This window comes from Chiloscyllium plagiosum, unplaced genomic scaffold (assembly GCF_037043375.1).
Source record: "Chiloscyllium plagiosum isolate Xiang-an unplaced genomic scaffold, Cpla_swu_hap1 HiC_scaffold_42, whole genome shotgun sequence".
Taxonomy (NCBI): Eukaryota; Metazoa; Chordata; class Chondrichthyes; order Orectolobiformes; family Hemiscylliidae; genus Chiloscyllium; species Chiloscyllium plagiosum.
Window position 1 is genome coordinate 46416898 of NW_028270180.1, and position 21138 is coordinate 46438035.

The following is a 21138-nucleotide window of genomic DNA, read 5'->3' on the forward strand; positions in this document are numbered from 1 at the left end:
TGTGTGTGTGTGTGTGTGTGTGTCCCTCCCTTGCTGTGTATGAGCGTGTCCCTCCCTCGCTTTGTGTGTTTGTGTATGTTCCTCCCTTGCTGTGTGTGCATGTCCTTCCCTCGTTGTGTTTGCGTGTCCCTCCCTCGCTCTGAGTGTTTGTATGTGTGGGTCAATGTGGGTGTGCGCGCGCGTGTACCTCCCTTGCTGTGTGTGTCTCTCGCTCGCTGTGCGTGTGTGTGTCCCTTCCTCGCTGTATGTGTGTGTGTGTGTGTGTGTGTGTGTGTGTATGTGCGCGTGTCCCTCCATCGCTGTGTGTGTCCCCCTCTTGCTGTGCATTTGTGTGTGTGGCCCTCCCTCGCTGTGTGTGCATGTGCCTCCTCCTCGCTGTGTGTGCGCGTGTCCCTCTCTTGCTGTGTGTGTGTGTGTGTGTGTCCCTCTCACTGTGTGTGTCTATGTTTGTGTGCTTCCTCATGCGCGTGTCACTCCATCACTGTGTGTGCGTGTCCCTCCCACGCTGTCGGTGTGTGTATGTGTGTCCCTCCCTCGCTCTGTGTATGTGTGTCCCTCCCTCGCTCTGTGTGTGTGCATGTGTGTCCCTCCCTCGCTCTGTGTGTGTATGTGTGTCCCTCCCTCGCTCTGTGTGTGTATGTGTGTCCCTCCCTCGCTCTGTGTGTGTGCATGTGTGTCCCTCCCTCGCTCTGTGTGTGTGCATGTGTGTCCCTCCCTCGCTCTGTGTGTGTATGTGTGTCCCTCCCTCGCTCTGTGTGTGTGTGTGTCCCTCCCTCGCTGTGTGTGTGTGTATGTGTATCTCTCTCTCGCTCTGTGTGTGTACGTGTGTCCCTCTCTTGCTCTGTGTGTGTATGTGTCCCTCCCTCACTGTGTGTGTGCATGTGTGTCCCTCCCTCGCTCTGTGTGTGTATATGTGTGTCCCTCCCTCACTCTGTGTGTGTGTGTGTGCGTGTGTGTGTGTGTGCATGTGTGTCCCTCCCTCGCTCTGTGTGTGTATATGTGTGTCCCTCCCTCACTCTGTGTGTGTGTGTGTGTGTGCATGTGTGTCCATCCCTCGCTCTGTTGTGTGTGTGTGTGTCCCTCCCTCACTCTGTGTGTGTGCATGTGTGTCCCTCCCTCACTCTGTGTGTGTGTATGTGTGTCCTTCCCTCGCTCTGTGTGTGTGTATGTGTGTCCTTCCCTCGCTCTGTGTGTGTGCATGTGTGTCCTTCCCTCGCTCTGTGTGTGTGTATGTATGTCCTTCCCTCGCTCTGTGCGTGTGTGTGTCCCTCTCTCACTCTGTGTCTGTGCATGTGTGTCCCTCCCTCACTGTGTCTGTGCATGTGTGTCCCTCCCTCACTCTGTTTTGTGTGTGGTCCCACCCTCACTGTGTGTGTGTGCGTGTTCGTCCCTCGCTGTGTATGTGTGAGTTACCCCCTTGTTCTGTGTGTGTGTGTCTCTTGCTGTGCGTGTGTGTGTGGCCCTCCCTCGCTGTGTGTGCCCGTGTCCCTGTCTTGCTGTCTGTGTGTGTGTTTGTGTGTGTCCATGTCCCTCACTGGCTGTGTGTGTGCGTGTCCCTGTCTTGCTGTCTGTGTGTGTGTTTGTGTGTGTCCATGTCCCTCACTGGCTGTGTGTGTGCATGCCCCTCTCTCGCTGTGTGTCTGTGTTTGTGTGCTTGCGCATGTGCGTGTGCTTCTCTCGCTGTGTGTACGTGTCCCCCTCTTGCTGTGAATGTGTGTCCCTCTTGCAGTGTATGTGAGTATCCTTCCTTCGCGGTGTGTGTGTGTGTGTGTGTATGCATGTGTGTCCCTCCCTCACTGTTTATGTGTCAGTTTCCTTCCCTGTATGTGTGTGTGTGTATGTGTGCTAGTCTTGCTGTGCGTGTGTGTGTGTGGTCCTCCCTCGCTGTGTGTGCATGTGTCTCCCTCTCGCTGTTTCTGCGCGTGTCCCTCTCTTGCTGTGTGTGTGTGTGTTTTGCGTGTGTCCATGTCCCTCCCTGGCTATGTGTGTGCGTGTCCCTCTTTAGCTGTGTGTCTGTGTCTGTGTTTGTGTGCTTGAGCATGCGCGTGTCCATCTCTCGCTGTGTGTGCGTGTCCCCTCTTGCTGTGAGTTTGTGTGACCCTTTTACAGTGTATGTGAGTGTCCTTCCTTCGCTGCGTGTGTGTGTATATGTGTGTCACTCCCACACTGTGTGTGTCCCTCCCTTGCTGTGTGCGTGTGTGTGCGCCTCTTGCTGTGTGTGCGTGTGTCACTCCGTCGCTCTGTGAGTGTGTCCGTACCTTGTGTGTGTGTGTGTCCCTCCCTTACTCTTTGTGCATATCCCCACCATTGTGTGTCCGCATCGCCCCTCGCTGTGTGAGTGCCTGTCCCCCCTTGCTGTGTGTGCGTGTGCCCCTCCCTCGCCATGTCTGTGCGTTAACTCTCGCTGTGTGTGCATGCCCCCTCTCAATTTCGGTGCACATGCCCTCCCCCTCGCCGTGTGTCTGCGTGTCTCTCCTTCCCTGTGTGTGTACATATCCCTCCCTTGCTGTTTATGTGCGTGGCCCTCTCTCGCTCTGTGTGTTTGTGTATATCCCTCCCTCGCTGTGTGTGTGTGTCCGTCCCTTGAGTGTGTGATTGCGTGACCACCTTGCTGGGTGCGTGTGTCCCACCCTTGCCATGTCTGTGTGTCCCCTCTCGCTGTGTGTGTGTGTCGCCTCTCAATTTCTGTACACATGCCCTCCCCCTCGACATGTGTGTGTTCGTCCCTCCTTCGCAGTGTGTACATGTCCCTCCCTCGCAGTGTATGTGCGTGTCCCTCCCTCACTGTGTGTCTGCGTGTATTCCCCTCACCGTAAGTGTGTGTGTTTGTCCCTCCCTCGCTGTGTGTGCATGTCCTTCCCTCACTGTGTCTGTGTGTGTGTGTCCCTTCGCTGCGTGTCTGTGCGTGTCCCTCCCTCGCTGTGTGTGTCCCTTCACTGCATGTCTATGCGTGTCCCTCCCTTGCTGTGTGTGTGTGTGTGTGTGTCCCTCGCTGTGTGTGTCCCTTCCTCGTTGTCTGCGTGTTCCCCTTCGTTGCGTGTCTGTGCGTGTCCCTTCCTCGTTGTGTGTGTGCGTGTCCCTCCCTCGCTGTGTGTGTGTGCGTGTCCCTCCCTCGCTGTGTGTGTGTCCCTCCCTCGCTGTGTGTGTGTGTGCGCATGTCCTTCTCTCGCTGTGTGTCTGCGTGTATCCCCCTCACTGTGTGCGTATGCATGCCCCCCCTTTGCTGTGTGTGTCTGTGTCCCTCCCTCGCTGTGTGAGTGCGTGTCCCTCCCTCGCTGTGAGTGTGTGTGTGTCCCTCCCTCGCTGTGAGAGTGCGTGTCCCTCCCTCGCTGTGTGAGTGCGTGTCCCTCCCTCGCTCTGTGTGTGTGTGTGTGTGTGTGTGTGTGTGTCCCTGTCCCTCCCTCGCTGTGTGTGTCCCAGCCTTGCTGCGTGTATGCGTGTCCCTCCCTTGCTACATGTGTGCGTGTCCCTCCCTCACTGCGTGAGCCCCTCCCTCGATTTGCGTGTATGTGTCCCTCCCTCTGTGTGTCTGCGTGTATCCCCCTCACTGTGTGTGAGTGCATGTCCTTTCCTCGCTGTGTGTCTATGGGTATCTCCCTCACTGTATGTGTTTGTGTGTCGCGTCGCTCCCTTGCTCTCTGTGTGTGTGTGTGTGTGTGTCCAATATTTGCACCATCAGTGGATTGGCGATCATAAATTGACTGTGGTATTCAGGAATGTGTGGTTTAAGTAAGTGCACCACGGGAAATGCAGGGTTTAATGTAAAGGTCAAGGGGTGGTCTGGGTAGGATGCTCTTCAGAGGTTTGGAATGGACTGGTTGGGCCAACTGGCCTGGTTGCACACTATGGCGATTCTGTTCAGGTTATTGTCCAGCCCTGTCAACCATCCCCGTCTCTTACACCTTGCCTTATCCCCAATATTCTCCTTAACACTGTCATCTCCTCCAGACTCTAAAACACTCCTTGGCGATGTAAGCTTCTCCAGTCCTTGCAAAGATCGATATGTCTGTCACCTCTTCCTGCGTTTAGAACCCTCCCTATAACTATTACCATTTGGTACAGCACTCCCAATCATTGTTCCTTCTTGAAACTCCCATAAACATTTGTATCTCTGAAAACTCATCTGGACTGTCTCAACTTTATGGGCGGCACGTTGGCACAGTGGTTAGCACTGCTCCCTCAGCGCCAGAGACCCGGGTTCAATACCCACCTCAGGCGACTGACTGTGTGGAGTTTGCACGTTCTCCCCGTATCTGCGTGGGTTTCCTCCGGGTGCTCCGGTTTCCTCCCACAGTCCAAAGATGTGCAGGTCAGGTGAATTGGCCGTGCTAAATTGCCCATAGTGTTAGGTAAGGGGTAAATGTAGGGGCATGGGTAGGTTGCGCTTCGGTGGGGCGGTGTGGACTTGTTGGACCGAAGGGCCTGTTTCCACACTGTAAGTAATCTAAAACTTCCCTTTGACAGTTACGTTCTGAGACCTGCTCTATATCAGTGAAGTAATTAAGTCTTGGCAACACTCACTGTTATAACCTCCCTCCAGCCGAACAGCACTGAGGATATGTAGAAGCTCTTTTCAACCCGACAGCCATCTCTGTGTCTGTAATCTCCTCCACTCCCCATAATACATTGTCTCTGAGCTCCTCTGTAGTCCATTAAACACTCCCTAACACTGTCTGTATCAGTGTAACCTTCTCCAAAAACACAACCTTCTCTATCTGTGTAAATCCCTACACCGGTCCCTGTCCCTCTCAGCTCCGTCTAACAATACAACCCTCCATGTCTGTGTATTCACCTTCAGTCCCTACTCACCTCCCTATCTGTGTAACCTTCTCCATGCATTTTTGCTTCAGTCTCTTCAACTGTCCCTGTCAGTGTAACCTCTTCCAGACGCGAAAACTCTTCTCTTTTTGACTTACTCAGACCACACAACCCTCACTATCTGTAACCTACTCCTGTCTGAGAAACCTACCTCTGCAAATTGCTCCAACTCTTCCACTCTCCATAAACTCTTACATCCCTCCCTATCTACCAAGTCTCTTCCAGTCCCTAAACACCAACAGTCTGTGGAGACCCGACCACCATCCCTATCAGTGTAATCCTCTCAGTTCTCCGCAGTATTCCTGATCTGTCGAACTCACTCCATGCCTGTGCCTCTCCCAATCCAGTCCCTACAAAACCCACTATCTATTTAACACCCTCCTGTCACTATCATCCCCATGTCAATGTAAGCTCCTCCTGTGTCTCCATCATCTACCCATCTTCATAACCTTGTCCAGCTCTTACACCACTATCTGTTTAAACGTCACCCTCCCTTCAACTTCCTCCTGTTTGTGCTATGCTCCCTTATCTGTGAAACTGTTTCTGACCAAAATTGTTATCCCAGTCTCTGAAAAGTAATCCAGATTCCACAGCCTCCATAACCCCCAGAACCTAAGCCTTCCTATGTCTATAAACATCTTCAGTCATGACTACCCTGCATATCTCTGTTTGTTCTTCCAGTCGATACAAACAACTTTATCTCTGTAATCTGCTCAGCTCCCTAAAACAGTCGCTGTCTGTGATCCAGCCCTGGCCTACAAACATCGTGATCCCTGTAAACTTCTCCATCCCTCCCAACATTCCCATCTCCATGAGCACATCAGCCCTACAGCTCTCTACATTTCTGTAACCTCCTGTGGGTCTATGGTCCTCCCTCCCTGTGAAACTACCTCCAGTCCCCACATCCCTCCCAATCTGGGTCGTCTGCTCCAGATCAGACCATTGCTGTTTCTGTAAACACCTCCACTCCTGACAACTCTTTCCATTTGTGTAACCTCGTTCAGACCCCATACCCTCCAGCTTCCTGAATCCTCTTCCTGCATTGCAACCAAAACCACATGTTTATGTAATATCCACCAGTGCTTACACCCTTCCCAACTCAGAAACCACTTGCAGCCCTAACAAAACACCTAAACTGTGAAACCTCTCATTTCCCTACAATCCTCCCTCCCTCCCTCCTCAAATGCCTTCATCACCATCAAACCACACAATTACTGAAGCCTCCTTTTGGCACTGCAACCCTCCTAATGTCTGCAAAATCCTCCAGTCCTGATATCATCTCTGTCTCTGTAACCCCCTCCACCCTCCAGTGTCCTTCTGGGGAACATGGCAGAGGAGGGAAGATTTGTGAAGTCCGAGCCATGTTACGGAGGTAGAATTCTTGGAATTACAGATTTGGTCGAATGTCTGTGGTGTGCAGATTATTTGCGAGGACTCTAAAGACAGGATTTATGACTACTTGGAAAACCATAGTTACATTAGCCACAGTCAGCATGGGTTTGTGAGGGGTCAGGTCATGCCTCACAAACCTTATTGAATTCTTTGAGGATATGGCAGAATACGTTGATGGCTCATTCAGAAAAGAAGGATGATTGGGATACAGGGGAATCTTTCTGTCTGGATACAGGATTGGATGGCCTAGAGAAGACAGAGGGTGGCAGCAGATGGACAGTATTGAGCCTGGGGCTCAGTGACCAGTGGTGTTCTGTAACAATCGGCTCTGGGACTCTGCTCTTTGTGATTTTTGTAAATGACTTGGATGTGGATGTTGGAGAGTGGGTTAGTAAGTTTGTCAATAACATGAAGGTTGGTGGAGTGGTGGGGAATGTGGAGGGCTGTTGTAGGTTGCAATGGGACATTGACAGAACGCAGAGCTGGGCTGGAAGTGGCAGATGGAGTCCAATCTGGAAAAGTGTGAAGTGATTCATTCTGGAAGGTCGAATTTGAATACAGAATACAGGGTGAAAGGCAGAATACTTGGCAGTGCGGAGGAACAGAGAGACCATGGGGTCCGTCTCCATAGATCCCTCAAAATCACCACGCACGTTGGTCGGGTTGTTAAAAAGGCATATGTTGCATTGGCTCCCCTTAGAAGGGGATTGACTGTAAGAGCCGTGAGGTTTTACTGCATCTTTATAGCGTCCTGCTGAGACCACACTTGGAATATTGTGTTCAGTTCTGGTCCCCTGTTTACAGGAAGGGTGTGCAAGTTTTAGAGAGCGTACACAGGAGAGTTACCAAGATGCTGCCTGGAATGGAGGGCAGTTCTTACGAAGAAAGGTGAAGGGAGCTAAAGCTTTTTTCATTGGAGTGAAGAAGGGGGTGGGGTGACTTTGTGGAGGTGAACAAGATGATGAGAGGCACAGAGTGAGTGAATAGTCAGAGACTTTTCCTCCTATGGCATAAATGGCTATTACAAGGGGGTGTAATTTTAAGGTGAATGGAGGATGGATCAGAGGATAGAGAATGGTAGGTGGTTGGATGGACTGCCAATGGTGGTAGTAAAATTAGATACATTTGGGACATTTAATAGACTCTTGGACAGACACATGGATAATAGTACAACGAAGGGTATGTAAGTTAGTTTGATCTTATAGCCGGATAAAAGGTTGGCATAGCATCATGGCCGAAGGGTCTTGGGCTGAACTGTTCTGTGTTCTACGTTCTGTCTGGTAAACTGGGTAATAAGCTCAGATCAGTGTAAAAAGGATATGGCATTCAGGAGGAGCTAGTGAACTGGATACAAAATTTGCTTGATGGTTGTAGACAGAGAGTGATGAGAGACATGTTGTTTTTCTGACTGGAGGCATGTGACCAGCGGTGTAGTTGGTCCACTGGTGTTTGTCATTTGGATAAATGGTTTGGATGGAAATATTGGTTTCCTGGTAAGTAATTGTTTTGGGTGACACTGAAATTGGTAGTAAAGTGGACAGTGAAGAAGGTTATATATGATACAACAGGATGAACAGTACTGCTGGGATAGTGGGCTGAAGAATAGCAGATGGAGCTTAATTAGATAAATGTGAAGTGTTCCATTTTGGTGAAACAAACCAGGGTGGGACTTGTACTGTTAATGTTCGGGCCCTGGGTCGTGTTGTCAGTCAGTGACCCAGTGACCCAGGTACACAGTTCTTTTAATGTGGTGTCACAGGTAAACAGGCTGGTGCAGCAGGCGTTTAGGATGGTTACCTTCATTGGGGAGAGCATTAAGAGTAAGAGTTGGGATGTCATGTTGTGGCTGTAAAAGACATTGGTGGGGCCACCATAAAAACATTGTTGAGCAGTAGGAAGAACTCATCTAGTTCACTAACTTCCTTTCGGGAAGGACATCAAATATTCTAACCTGGTCTGGCAGACATGTGACTCCAGACCCACAGCAATATGGCTGACTCTGAGCTGCCCTCTGGGTAATTAGCAGTGGTGTCAAAGAACGTTGTTCCAGGCAGTGACACCCACATCCCATGAATGAATAAATAAAAATACCTATGTCCCTCCATACCTCTGCAAACCCCTCCAGCTGCAGCAAACCGTCCTGTCTTTGTAACACCCTGACCACTCTCTGTAACACTCTCACCACCTCCAGCACCTTCACATCTCCCTGTTCCTATCGTGTCAATGAACGCTGACCGTGGCTCCCCTTCCCACAGCCCTCCTCCTGCGAGCAGACCCATTGCAATGCATTAACATTTACTCCTAAAACATTCTCTCACTTCAGGATTTTAAGTACTTTTTGGTGATCTTCTCAGCCTCATAATCTAGTATGATTCCTTTTGTCCTGAGTGAGGGATCAGTGGGAATTTCTTGCTGAGGTTTTTACTGTTTCAATCGAATGTCTTTTTGTTGAGTATTTTGCATTGTCCCTTCAAATGTTTTCCACTGTCCATTTACAGGCACATATTTCAGTCTGTTTCGCCTGTTTCCCTTGGTCAGTTCTCCTCTTAAACTCATGCCATTGGCTATTTTTGTTTCTAGTTGTAGCTTGTCCTTTCTTTAAAACTTTATATTTATTTAAACTGCACTTTATCACAATTTCCCGAAGGATCTCTGCAGGTGACATTACTCATTCACTAAGTTTCATTACACGGTCGCTCTGCGATAGTTGTGTCCCGAGCCAGTTGCACAATGTGTTTTTCAAAGAAACACTGAAAAAAAAATTCTCCGAACTCCTTTCAACATCAATGTTGACCGTGTGATTGTCCCAGATTATACAAATATTGAAGTTTTCCAAAATTATCACACTGCCTTTGTTAAAAAATTCCAATGAGTTCCTGTTTAATGCAGTGATGAGCAATGGAATGCTGTTCGGTGGCTAAAACTGTTCTGCTGCTTGTGTCCTTGGCAAGTAGTAGCCAGAATTTACATTCAGACTGACTCTACTTCATGATCTGAGGCCAAATGCTTTCTCTGTAATGCCTCTGATACCCATTATTGTTAGTGTTACCAATTTTGCCTGAGTTTGCACAAGACTGAACCACTGAATATTTCTGTTCACCCTGTATCCATGTCTCCCTGGTGTCTAACTCTCTTTTATCTCTGTGTCACAAATCCATTGACCTTTTTGCAGCAACGTTGTCCATTCAAAAAAAAACATTATATACTCTCTACCACAATTTTCTGTCACAAATCTATTCGCTGATGTACAATTTTAGTTAAACTCTATCCCTTCCTGTTCCTTTCTGCTTGTCTTCAGCCACATCCCCGTGCTGTTCCATTGCTTCACCTTTTCTATTTGGATTTGGAAAGCTCCTTTCACCTGCATCCTCTCTGTCAGTTTAATGCCCTGTCCATAAACCTACCGACATGATTGGCCAGGACACTGCTCCCAGCACAATTCCAGGGGGACCATCCTAACAGATTTTTAAATCAGGTACAGGATGTGTGAAGCTCTGGCTGACCAGCCTTTCTTGCCCAGCCCTAGCTGCCCTTGAACTGAGTAACTTGCTCGGCCATTTCAGAGGGTAATTGAGAGGCAAACACTTTGCTGTGGGTATGTCGTGCAGACCATGTCAGGATGGGCAGATGTCCTTCTCTAAAGTGTTTGGATTTGTTGTACATCAGTAATTGTTTCATACTTATTTGTGGATTGTTAATTATTATTTTTAAAATTATTGATTTCAAATGTCTCCTTTTCAGATGGCAGGATTCAATCCTGCCTCCCCTGAACATTAGCAGAGGTTTTGGATACATTCTCTCGCAATAATACCACTCGGCCATTACTTCACCTGCTCACTGGGTGTTCATCCGTGAGCACTCATACCAGGGCATCATGAAGCTAAACCCATTCTTCCGACACAATTGTGTGATCCTGACATCTTCCAGCAATCTGGGACAATTAATTAATATCGCTCCATTTTCCAGATCGCTGTGGAACTCAGTGCCATTCTCCATGTGTAACCCTCGCAGCATCTGTTTAACTTCCCATTCTGTCTATTTCTCTGTCTCCTGTAGGTACTCAGGAAACTCCTGACTCAATAGCCTTCCCAGCTGCTGGGTGGATCATCCATTACCTCATTGAATGCAGTTGGTCTGCCAGAGAGAGACAAAGGGAAAGGAGATCTGGAGCCTTCAATAAATCCTGTAGTGAAGTAAGGTCACCCACAGTGCACAGAGCAAAGAGCAATGAGAGGGCTCCAAACATCTATTAACACAACATGACATAGATACAGTGCCGGAGGGGAGCACAGTACACACACACCCCAGGCTCAATCACCACCCCAACGTAAGTTCTGTTATATTAAAACTCGCTGCAATACAACAGTGTATCCATGGCATGTCTTGTGGTCCAGTGTCTTCAATAATTTTTAATTCCTATAACAGATCCTATCGCTGTAACCTCCTCCCTTCCCGATAGTCCCTCTTCATATTTGAAATGTATTGCATTCCAGACTACCATCCCTATCCCTGTCACTTGGTTCAGCGTCTACAACATGCCTTATCTCAGTAGTCCCCTCCTCCAATAAGGTAAATACAAGGACTGCAGATGCTGGAAACCTGAGTCTAGATTAGAGTGGTGCTGGAAAAGCACGGCAGGTCAGGTAGCATCCGAGGAGCAGGAAAATCGACGTTTTGGGCAAAAGCCCTTCATCAGGAACAGAGGCCGTGAGCCTGCAGAGTGGGGAGATAAATGAAAGGGGGTGGGGATGGGGAGAAAGCAGCATAGAGTACAATAGGTGAATGGGGTAAGGAAGAAGGTGATAGGTCAGAGTGGAGGATGGGGGAAGGTAGCAAAGAGTACAATGGGTGAATGGGGGTGGGGATGGTGGTGATAGGTCAGAGAGGAGGGTGGAATGGATACGTGGGAAGGGAGGTAGGACATTAGGACAGGTCATGAGGGCGGTGCTGAGCTGGAAGGCTGGAGGTGGGGTAAGATGGGGGAAGAGGAAATGAGGAAACTGGTGAAGTCCACACTGATGCCCTGGGGTTGAAGTGTTCCGAGGCGGAAGGTGAGGCGTTCTTCCTCCAGGCGTCGGTGGTGAGGAAGTGGCGGTGGAGGAAGCCCAGGACCTGCATGTCCTCGGCAGAGTGGGAGGGGGAGTTGAAATGTTGGGTCACAGGGCGGTGTGGTTGATTGGTGCGAGTGTACCAGAGATGTTCCCTAAAGTGCTCTGCTAGGAGGTGTCCAGTCTCCCCAATGTAGAGGAGACCGCATTGGGAGCAACGGATACAATAAATGATATTGGTGGATGTGCAGGTAAAACTTTGGATGTGGAAGGCTCCTTTGGGGCCTTGGATGGTGGTGAGGGGGGAGGTGTGGGCACAAGTTTTGCAATTCCTGCAGTGGCAGGAGAAGGTGCCAGGAAGGGAGGGTGGGTTTTGGGGGCGCGTGGAACTGACCAGGTAGTCACGGAGGGAACGGTCTTTGCGGAAGGCGGATAGGGGTGGGGGAGGGAAATATATCCCTGGTGGTGGGGTCTGTTTGGAGGTGGCGGAAATGGCGGCGGATAATTTGGTTTATGCCAAGGTTGGTAGGGTGGAAGGTGAGCACCAGGGGCGTTCTGTCGTTGTTACGGTTGGAGGGGTGGGGTTTGAAGGCGGAGGTGCGGGATGTGGACGAGATGCGTTGAAGGGCATATTTTACCACGTGGGAAGGGAAATTTCGATCTCTAAAGAAGGAGGCTATCTGGTGTGTTCTGTGGTGGAACTGGCCCACCTGGAAGCAGGTACGGCGGAGGTGGAGGAATTGGGAATAGGGGTTGGGAATGTTGCATGCGGTAGGGTGGGAAGATATGTAATCTAGGTAGCTGTGGGAGTCGGTAGGTTTGTAAAAAATGTCGGTGTCAAGTTAGTTGTCATTAATGGGGATGGAGAGGTCTAGGAAGGGGAGGGAGGTATCAGAGATGGTCCAGGCAAATTTAAGGTCAGGGTGGAATGTGTTGGTGAGGTTGATGAAGGACGAGGGAGCGGGAGCACGAGGTGGTGCCAATGCAGTCCTCAATGTTGCGGAGGAAGACTTCGGGAGTGGTGCCATTGTAACTACGGAAGATGGACTGTTCTACATAGCCAACAAAGAGACGGACATAGCTGGGGCCCATAAAGGTGCCCATGGCTACCCCTTTGATCTGGAGGAAGTGGGAGGATTTGAAGGAAAGATTGTTAAGGGTGAGGACATGTTCAGCCAAACGAATGAGTGTATCGGTGGAAGGGTACTATTGTGGACATCGGGAGATGAAGAAACGGAGGGCTTGGAGGTCCTTGTCATGGTGGATTAGGTGTAGAGGGATTGGATATCCATTGTGAAAATGGGGCGTTGGGGGCCAGGGAAATGGAAGTCTTGGAGGAGTGGAGGGTGTGAGTGGTGTCTCGAACGAATGTAGGTAGTTCCAGCACTGGGGGATAGGCCAATGTCGAGGTAGGCAGACATGAGTTCGGTGGGGTAGGAGCATGCTGAGTCAATGGGTCGGCCAGGGTGGTCAGGCTTGTGGATCTTGGGAAGGAGGTAGAACCGGGCAGTGGGGGATCCCAGACAATGAGTTTGGAAGCTGTGGGTGGGAGATCTCCTCCTGAGGTGATGAGGTTCTGTATGCTCTGGGAGATGACAGTTTGGTGATGGGAGGTGGGTCATGGTTGTGGGGGTGGTAGGAGGAGGTGTCTTTGAGTTAGCATCATGGCTTCAGCGGTGTAAAGGTCAGTGCACCAGACTACCACTGCACCCGCTTTATCTGCTGGTTTGATGGTGAGGTCGGTATTGGAGCAGAGGTTGTGGAGAGCTGCACGTTGTGAGGGTGAGAGGTTGGAGTTGGGGAGGGGGGTCGACAGGTTGAGGCGGTTAATGTCTCGGTGGAAGTTGGAAATGAAGAAATCGAAGGCAGGTAATAGGCCAGCGCGGGGTGTCCAGGTGGGTGGAGTGTATTGGAGGCCGGCAAAGGGGTCCTCAGAAAACAGGCGGGAGTCTTCATTGTAAAAGTAAGCTCTGAGGCGGAGGCGGTGGAAGAAGTGTTCGATGTCATGGCGTGTATTAAATTCATTGATGTGTGGACGGAGGGGGATAAAGGTGAGGCCTTTGTTGAGTACTGATCATTCGCCCTCAGTGAGGGGGAGGTCAGGGGGAATGGTGAAAACTCGGCAGTACTGGGAGCTGGGAGAGGCGACGGAGCCTGTAATTGGAGTGGGTGTGGTGTTAGGGGGAATGGGGATGGAGCCATGAGCAGGGGTGGTGTTCCCCTCAGAGTTCTGGGGGGCGGGGACGGTGACGGTGGGACCTGGGGGGTGGTGTCAGCAGAATGCAGGTGAGTGGCGTTGGTGGGGGCGGAAGTGGTGGCAAACATGGCAGTGGGGGGAGGGGGCGTGGAAGTCACTGGGTGTGTGACATCAGCGATGATGTGAGGGGCGGAAGTGATGTCACTTGCGGTGTATGAGGAATTGTGAGGGGCGGAAATGGCATTTACTTTATTTTAACCAATAATTTCCTGTCACAAATCTGTTTGACACTGTCGTATTTTAATTAAACTCAGTCCCTTACTGTTTCTTTCTGTTGGTCTTCATTCACATCTCCATGGTATTCCAATATTTCAAACTTTCTCTTTGGACTTGGGAATTTCCATTCACCTGTGACCTGTCCCCCTCCTTATCTGTGTCTATTTATAACACACTGCATAATCTGGTACCGGAGGGGCCTATCCCAATAAAATAGCTCAGTCTTCCCTGAGTACTGGTAGCAGTGCTCACTGGTCAGAACTACTTCTGATAATACCATTGTGTGATCCTGATACATTCCTGCACTCTGCTGATATCACTGTCTCTCTCCATGTGGTATCCCTCACTGTGTGGGTCTAATTGCAGTCTGTATCAGTGTCTCTCGCTATTGCAGCTACTCCAGATCATGAGCCAACAGCATTCTCCACTCCAGAGGGAAGCAACTGCACAGGCCATGGATGGAGACTGGGAATTTCCAGATCTCTGTGGGACTCAGTGCCATTCTCCATGTGTAACCTTCATTGCATTAGTCTAATTTCCCATTCTGTCTATTTCTCTGTCTCCTGTTGGTATTCCTGATGTCCCTGACTCAACAGAATTCCCAATTCCTGTCTCGTCCATCACCACATTGAATACATTTGGTCAGCCAGAGAGAGATGGAGAGTGAAATCTGGAGCCTTCAGTAAATCCTGCAGCCGGTAAGATCACTCACAGTAAACAGCACAGGGAGGAGTTAGTGGACTTTAATTCAGACCCTGAGGGCATGATGTAGGAACAATGCTGGGCAAGGAACATGAGAAAATTCTCAGGCTTCATTATCACCATCTTGTCTGTAAATTCATCTGTTCCACAGAACCCTCCCTATGTCTGTCAGTTTCTCCATTGTCTGTTTCATCGATACCATTTCCCTTATTTCTATCAGCCCCTACAATCCTGCTTATCCCTGTAAGCTCCTCATGTCAGTAAAACTCTCCAAGTTTCTGCCTTTGCCTTTAATCCTGGGTTCTGTCACATCTCTCCTTAACTGAAGAAAAACAATTCTTCAGTTTCTTAAGCCATCCTGGTCAGTGTAGTCCTTTCCAGACCTGAAAAACCTCCCTGTCTTTGTGACTTTTTTGAACTCCTGCTACCTTCATGATCTCTGTCACCTTCCTGTCACGACAACAAAAAAGCTCTGTACCTTAGTAACCTCCACCAGCTGTTAGACTCCTCCTTGTCTCTGGGCACAAAGCAGAGTGACCCTGCTTCTCTCATAAATTAGTTTCTGCATTTCTAATGATGACTATGAACTCTTCCTGTCTCTAAAACGCACTCAGTCTTTGTAAACTCTGCTGGTCCCGACTGATGTAATTTCCTTCGGTAACTACAAAATTGTATACCTTTAATCGCTTCCAGACGCGACCACACAGTTTATTTCTATAACCTCCATGAGTGATAGAGTCATAGAGATGTACAGCACAGAAACAGACCCTTCTGTCCAACCCATCCATGCCGACCAGATATCCCAACCCAATCTAGTCCCACCTGCCAGCACCCAGCCCATATTCCTCCAAACCCTTCCCATTCATATGCCCATCCAAATGCCTCTTAAATGTTGCAATTGTACCATCCTCCATCACATCCTCTGGCAGCTCGTTCCATATACGTACCACCCTCTGCGTGAAAAAGTTACCCCTGAGGTCTCTTTTTTATCTTTCCCCTCTCAAATTCAATCTATGCCCTCGAGTTTTGGACTCCATGACCCCAGTGAAAAGACTTTGTCTATTTATCCTATCTTATCCATGCCCCTCATAATTTTGTAAACCTCTGTAAGGTCACCCCTCAGCCTCCGAAGCTCCAGGGATAACCGCCCCAGCCTGTTCAGCCTCTCCCTGTAGCTCAAATCCTTCAACCCTGGCAACATCCTTTTCTGAACCCTTTCAGGTTTCACAACATCTTTCTGATATGAAGGAGACCGGAATTGTTTAAAACATTCCAACAGTGGCCTAACCAATGTCCTGTACAGCCGCAACATGACCTCCCAACTCCTGTACTCAGTACTCTGACCAATAAAGGAAAGCATACTAAATCCTAGTATGCTTCACTATCCTATCTACCTGCGACTCTACTTTCAAGGAGCTGTGAACTTGCACTCCAAGGTCTCTTTGGTCAGCAACACTCCCTAGGACATTACCATTACGTGTATAAGTCCTGCTAAAATTTGCTTTCCCAAAATGCAGCACATCGCATTAATCTGAATTAAACTCCATCTGCCACTTAGCGCATTGGCCCATCTGGTCCAGATCCTGTTGTAACCTTCTTCGCCGTCCACTACACCTCCAATTTTGGTGTCATCTGTAAACTTACTAACTATACCTCTTTTGCTCGCATCCAAATCATTTATGTAAATGACAAAAAGTAGAGGGCCCAGCACCGATCCTTGTGGCATTCCACTGGTCACAGGCCTCCATCTGAAAAACAACCCTCCACCACCACCCTCTGTCTTTTATCTTTGAGCCAGTTCTGTATCGAAATGGCTATTTCTCCCTGTATTCCGTGAGATCTAACCTTGCTAATCAGTCTCCCATGGGGAACCTAGTCGAATGCCTTACTGAAGTCCATATAGATCACATGTATCACTCTGCCCTCCTCAATCTTTTTTGTTACTTCTTCAAAAAACTCAATCAAGTTTGAGACATGATTTCCCATGTACAAAGCCATGTTGACTATCCCTAATCAGTCCTTGCCTTTCCAAATACATGTACATCCTGTCCCTCAGGATTCCCTCCAACAACTTGCCCACCACTGAGTTCAGGCTCTGTCGTTCCCTGGCTTGTCTTTACTACCCTTCTTAAACAGTGGCACCACTTTTGCCAACCTCCAGTCTTCTGGCACCTCACCTGTGACTATTGATACAAATATCTCAGCAAGAGGCCCAGGAATCACTTCTCTAGCTTCCAACAGAGTTCTAGGGTACACTTGATCAGTTCCTGGGGATTTATTCAACTTTAACCGTTTCAAGACATCCAGCACTTCCTCCTCTGTAATCTGGACGTTTTGCAAGATGTCACCATCTATTTCCCTACAGTCTACATCTTCCATATGCTTTTCCACAGTAAATACTGATGCAAAATATTCATTTAGTATCTCCCCCATTTTCTGTGGCTCCACACAAAGGCCGCCTTGCTGATCTTTGTGGGGCCATATTCTCTCCCTTGTTACCCTGTTTTCCTTAATATATTTGTAAAAATCCTTTGCATTCTCCTTAATTCTATTTGTCAGACCTATCTCATGTCCGCGTTTGCCCTCCTGATTTCCCTCTTCCTTTATACTCTTCGAAGGATTCACTCGATCTATCCTGTCTATACCTGCCATATGCTTCCTTCTTTTTCTGAACCAAACACTCAATTTATTTAATCATCCAGAATTCCCAATACCTACCAGCCTTCCCTTTCACCCTGACAGGAATATACTTTCTCTGGACTCTTGTTATCTCATTTCTGAAGGCTTCCCATTTCCAGCCGTCCCTTTACCTGCGAACATCTGCCTCCAATCAGCTTTCAAAAGTTCTTGCCTAATACCGTCAAAATTGGCCTTTCTCCAATTTAGAACATCAACTTTTAGATCTGGTCTATGCTTTCCCATCACTATTTTAAAACAAATAGAATTATGGTCGCTGGCCCCAAAGTGCTCCCCCACTGACACCTCACTCACCTGCCCTGTTTTATTTCCTAAGAATAGGTCAAGTTTTGCACCTTCTCTAGTAGGTACATCCACATACTGAATCAGGAAATTGTCTTGTACACTCTTAAAAAAATTCCTCTCCATCTAAACCTTTAACACTATGGCAGTCCCAGTCAATATTTGGAAAGTTCAAATCCCCTACCATACCTACCCTATTATTCTTACAGATAGCAGAGATCTCCTTACAAGTTTGTTTGGCAATTTCCCTTTGACTTTGGCGGGTCCATAATACAATCCTAGAAAGGTGATCATCCCTTTCTTATTTCTCAGTTCCACCCATATAACTTCCCTGGATGTATTTCTGGGAAAATCCTCCCTCGGCACAGCTGTAAAGCTATCCCTTATCAAAAAAGCCACTCCCTATCCTCTCTTGCCTCCCTTTCTATTCTTCCTGTAGCATTTGTATCCTGGAACATTAAGCTGCCAGTCCTGCCCATCCCTGAACCATGTTTCTGCAATTGCAATGCGATCCCAGTCCCATGTTCCTAACCATGCCCTGAGTTAATCTGCCTTCCCTGTTAGGCCCCTTGCATTGAAATAAATTCAGCTTATGGTTCTGTTCGCCGAGCTGGAAGTTTTTGTTGCAAATGTTTCGTCCCCTGGCTAGGCGACATCATCAGTGCTTGGGAGCCTCCTGCGAAGCGCTTCTTTGATGTTTCCTCCGGTGTTTATAGTGGTCTGTCCCTGCCGCTTCCGGTTGTCAGTTTCAGCTGTCTGCTGTAGTTGTTGGTATATTGGGTCCAGGTCGATATGTTTGTTGATGGAGTTTGTGGATGAATGCCATGCCTCTAGGAATTCCCTGGCTGTTCTCTGTCTGGCTTGCCCTATCAACAAACACATCGAACTGGACCCAATATACCAACCACTACAGCGGACAGCTGAAACTGACAACCGGAAGCGGCAGGGACAGGCCACTATAAACACCGGAGGAAACATCAAAGAAGCGCTTCGCAGGAGGCTCCCAAGCACTGATGATGTCGCCTAGCCAGGGGACGAAACGTTTGCAACAAAAACTTCCAGCTCGGCGAACAGAACCACAACAACGAGCACCCGAGCTACAAATCTTCGCACAAACTTTAAATGAAGCTTAATTTATTAATCCCATCTTGTCCCTGCCTGTCCTGACTGTTTGGCTCACTTCTGTTCTCAGCCGTACCCCTCTCGGATCGAGTTCCCAAAATCCTCCCTGTGATTGTTACCATGCCCTGCATTCCTCCAAATCCATGTAAAGTCCTCCCATTCCTAAAACCCACCCTGTATCTGTCACCTGTTCCATCTTCCACAACCCTCCCTATCTTTGTAAGACAGTTTTATCACACAATGGTCGCTCTGAGATAGTTATGTCCCTCACCAGTTGCACAATTTGTTATTCAAAGAAACACTGAAAACTAATTCTCTGAAATCCTCTTCCAATATCACTGTTGTCAGTGTGACTGTCCCAGATTATGGGGATATTGAAGTTTCCCAAAATTATCACAATGTGTTTGTTAAAAAATATTTCAATGATTTCCTGAGTAACGCAGTGATGAGCAAGGGAATACTGTTCGGTGGCTAAAACTGTTCTACTGCTTGTGTCCTTGGCAAGAAGTAGCCAGGATTTACATTCAGACTGACTCTACTTCATGATCTGAGACCAAATGCTTTCTCTGTGATGCCTTTCTTACCCATTATTGTTCGCATTATCCATTTTGCCTGAGTTTCCGTAAGTTTGTGATCCATTGAATATTTATGTCCAACTTTTGTTCACCCTGTAACCATGTCGCTCTGGTGTCTAAATCTTTTTTATCTCGGTGTCAGAAATCAATCTACCTTATTGATAAAACTTCGTGCATTCAAAAAAAAAACATAAGTTACTCTTTCCCACAATTTCCTGTCACAGGCCTATTCCCTGATGCACATTCCGTGATGTAGTTAAACTCTGTCCCATCCTGTTCCTTTCTGATTGCCTTCAGTCACATTCCCATGTTGCTCCCATACTTCACCTTTTCTCTTTGTATTTGGAAAGCTCCTTTCACCTGGATCCTGCCCCAGTTTAAAGCCCTGTCCATAAACCTACCGACATGATTGGCCAGGTCACTGTCCCCAGGACAGTTCCATAGGACCATCCTAATGGATTTTTTTATAAATCAGGTAGGGGATGTGGGTGTCTCTGGCTGACCAGCCTTTATTGCCCAGCCCTAGCTGCCCATGAGCTGAGTAGCTTGCTTGGCCATTTCAGAGGGCAATTGAGAGACAAACACTTTGCTGTGGGTGTGTCTTCCAGACCACGTGAGGATGATCAGACCTCGTTGTCGAAAGGACAAGTGGGTGGCACGGTGGCTCAGTGATTAGCAATTCTGCCTCACAGCACCAGGGTCCCAGGTTCGATTCCAGCCGCGGGCGACTGTGTGGAGTTTGCACATTCTCCCCGTGTCTGCATGAATTGCCTCCGGATGCTCCGGTTTCCTCCCACAGTCCAAAGACGTGCAGGTCAGGCGAATTGGCCATGCTAAATTGCCCATAATGTTAGGTGTATTAGGTCGAGGGGGATAGATCTGAGTGGGTTACTCTTTGGAGGGATGGCGTGGACTGGTTGGGTCGAAAGGTCTGTTTCCACACTGGAGGGAATCTAATCTAAGGGATTGTGATTTTTGTATATCAGCAATGGTTTCGTATTTGTTTATGGATTGTTAATTGTTATTTTAAAAATTATTGATTTTAAATTCTACCATACCTTATGATAGGATTCAAACCTGCCTCCCCTGAGCATTAGCTGAGGTTTTGGATAAATGCCCTAACAATAATGTTACTAGGCCATCAGTTCACATGCTCACTGGTTGCTCATCCCTGAGCACTGATACATGAAGCTAAACACATTCTTCCAACATTATTATGTGATCCTGAAGTCTTCCAGCATCCAGTGATATCACTCAGTCTCTCTCCATGTGGTATCCCTCACTGTGTGGGTCTAATTGCTGCCTCTGTCTGTGTCTCTCACTCTTGCAGCTACTCCAGATCCTGGGCCAACAGAATTCTCCACTACAGAGAGACTCTTCAGTACAGGCCAGGGATGGAGTTTGGGATTTTCCAGATATCTGTTGGGCTCATTTCCATTCTCCTTGTGTAATCGTCACTGCATCAGTCTAATTTCCCATTCTGTCTATTTCTCTGTCTCCTGTAGGTACTCAGGAAGTTGCTGACTCAATAGACTCCCCAACTGCTGTGTGTCTCATCCATCACTTCATTGAAGATGGTTGGTCAGCCAGAGAGACAAAGGGAAGGGAGATCTGGAGCTTTCAATAAATCCTGCAGTGAGGTAAGATCACTCACAGTGCACAGAGCAGGGAGCAATGGGAGGGCTGCAAACATTGGCTAACAATACATGATACAGATACAGTGCTGGATGGGAAGCACAGTATAGACACACCCCATGCTCAATCACCACATCTACTTTAACTTAAGTTGCACTGAGACAGCATCGGGAGTTCAGAGTTATCGATCTAGGCCTGCGCTGTCTTAGTGAGCATCAGAACAACAGAGGTTAAAGCAGGCCTCCGACGAGAGGTTGGGAATGCTGCCTGGGATCTTTCTGTTCTGTTCTCTTCCTCCAACACTGTACTAAGACTCACTACTCTGCAACACTGTATCTATGGCATGGCTTGTGCACCTGTTACTTCAGTAATTTTAACTCCTATAACAGTAGTT

General features: G+C 48.3%; 1 long non-coding RNA gene across 2 annotated transcripts in view; it reads left to right on the forward strand.

The window, feature by feature from the left end:
• LOC148137678 (uncharacterized) overlaps window positions 1–20723 on the forward strand; it is a 43664-nt gene extending 22941 nt beyond the window's left edge. The window contains exons 3-4 of one of the 2 annotated variants that reach the window (XR_015754162.1): window positions 10267–10537; window positions 20615–20723. This is a non-coding gene — a long non-coding RNA (uncharacterized LOC148137678). Of the gene's footprint in view, window positions 1–10266; window positions 10569–20614 lie in introns of those variants that run through there. The other variant, XR_015754161.1, reaches the window with a different exon arrangement.
• Window positions 20724–21138: the final 415 nt, after the last annotated feature.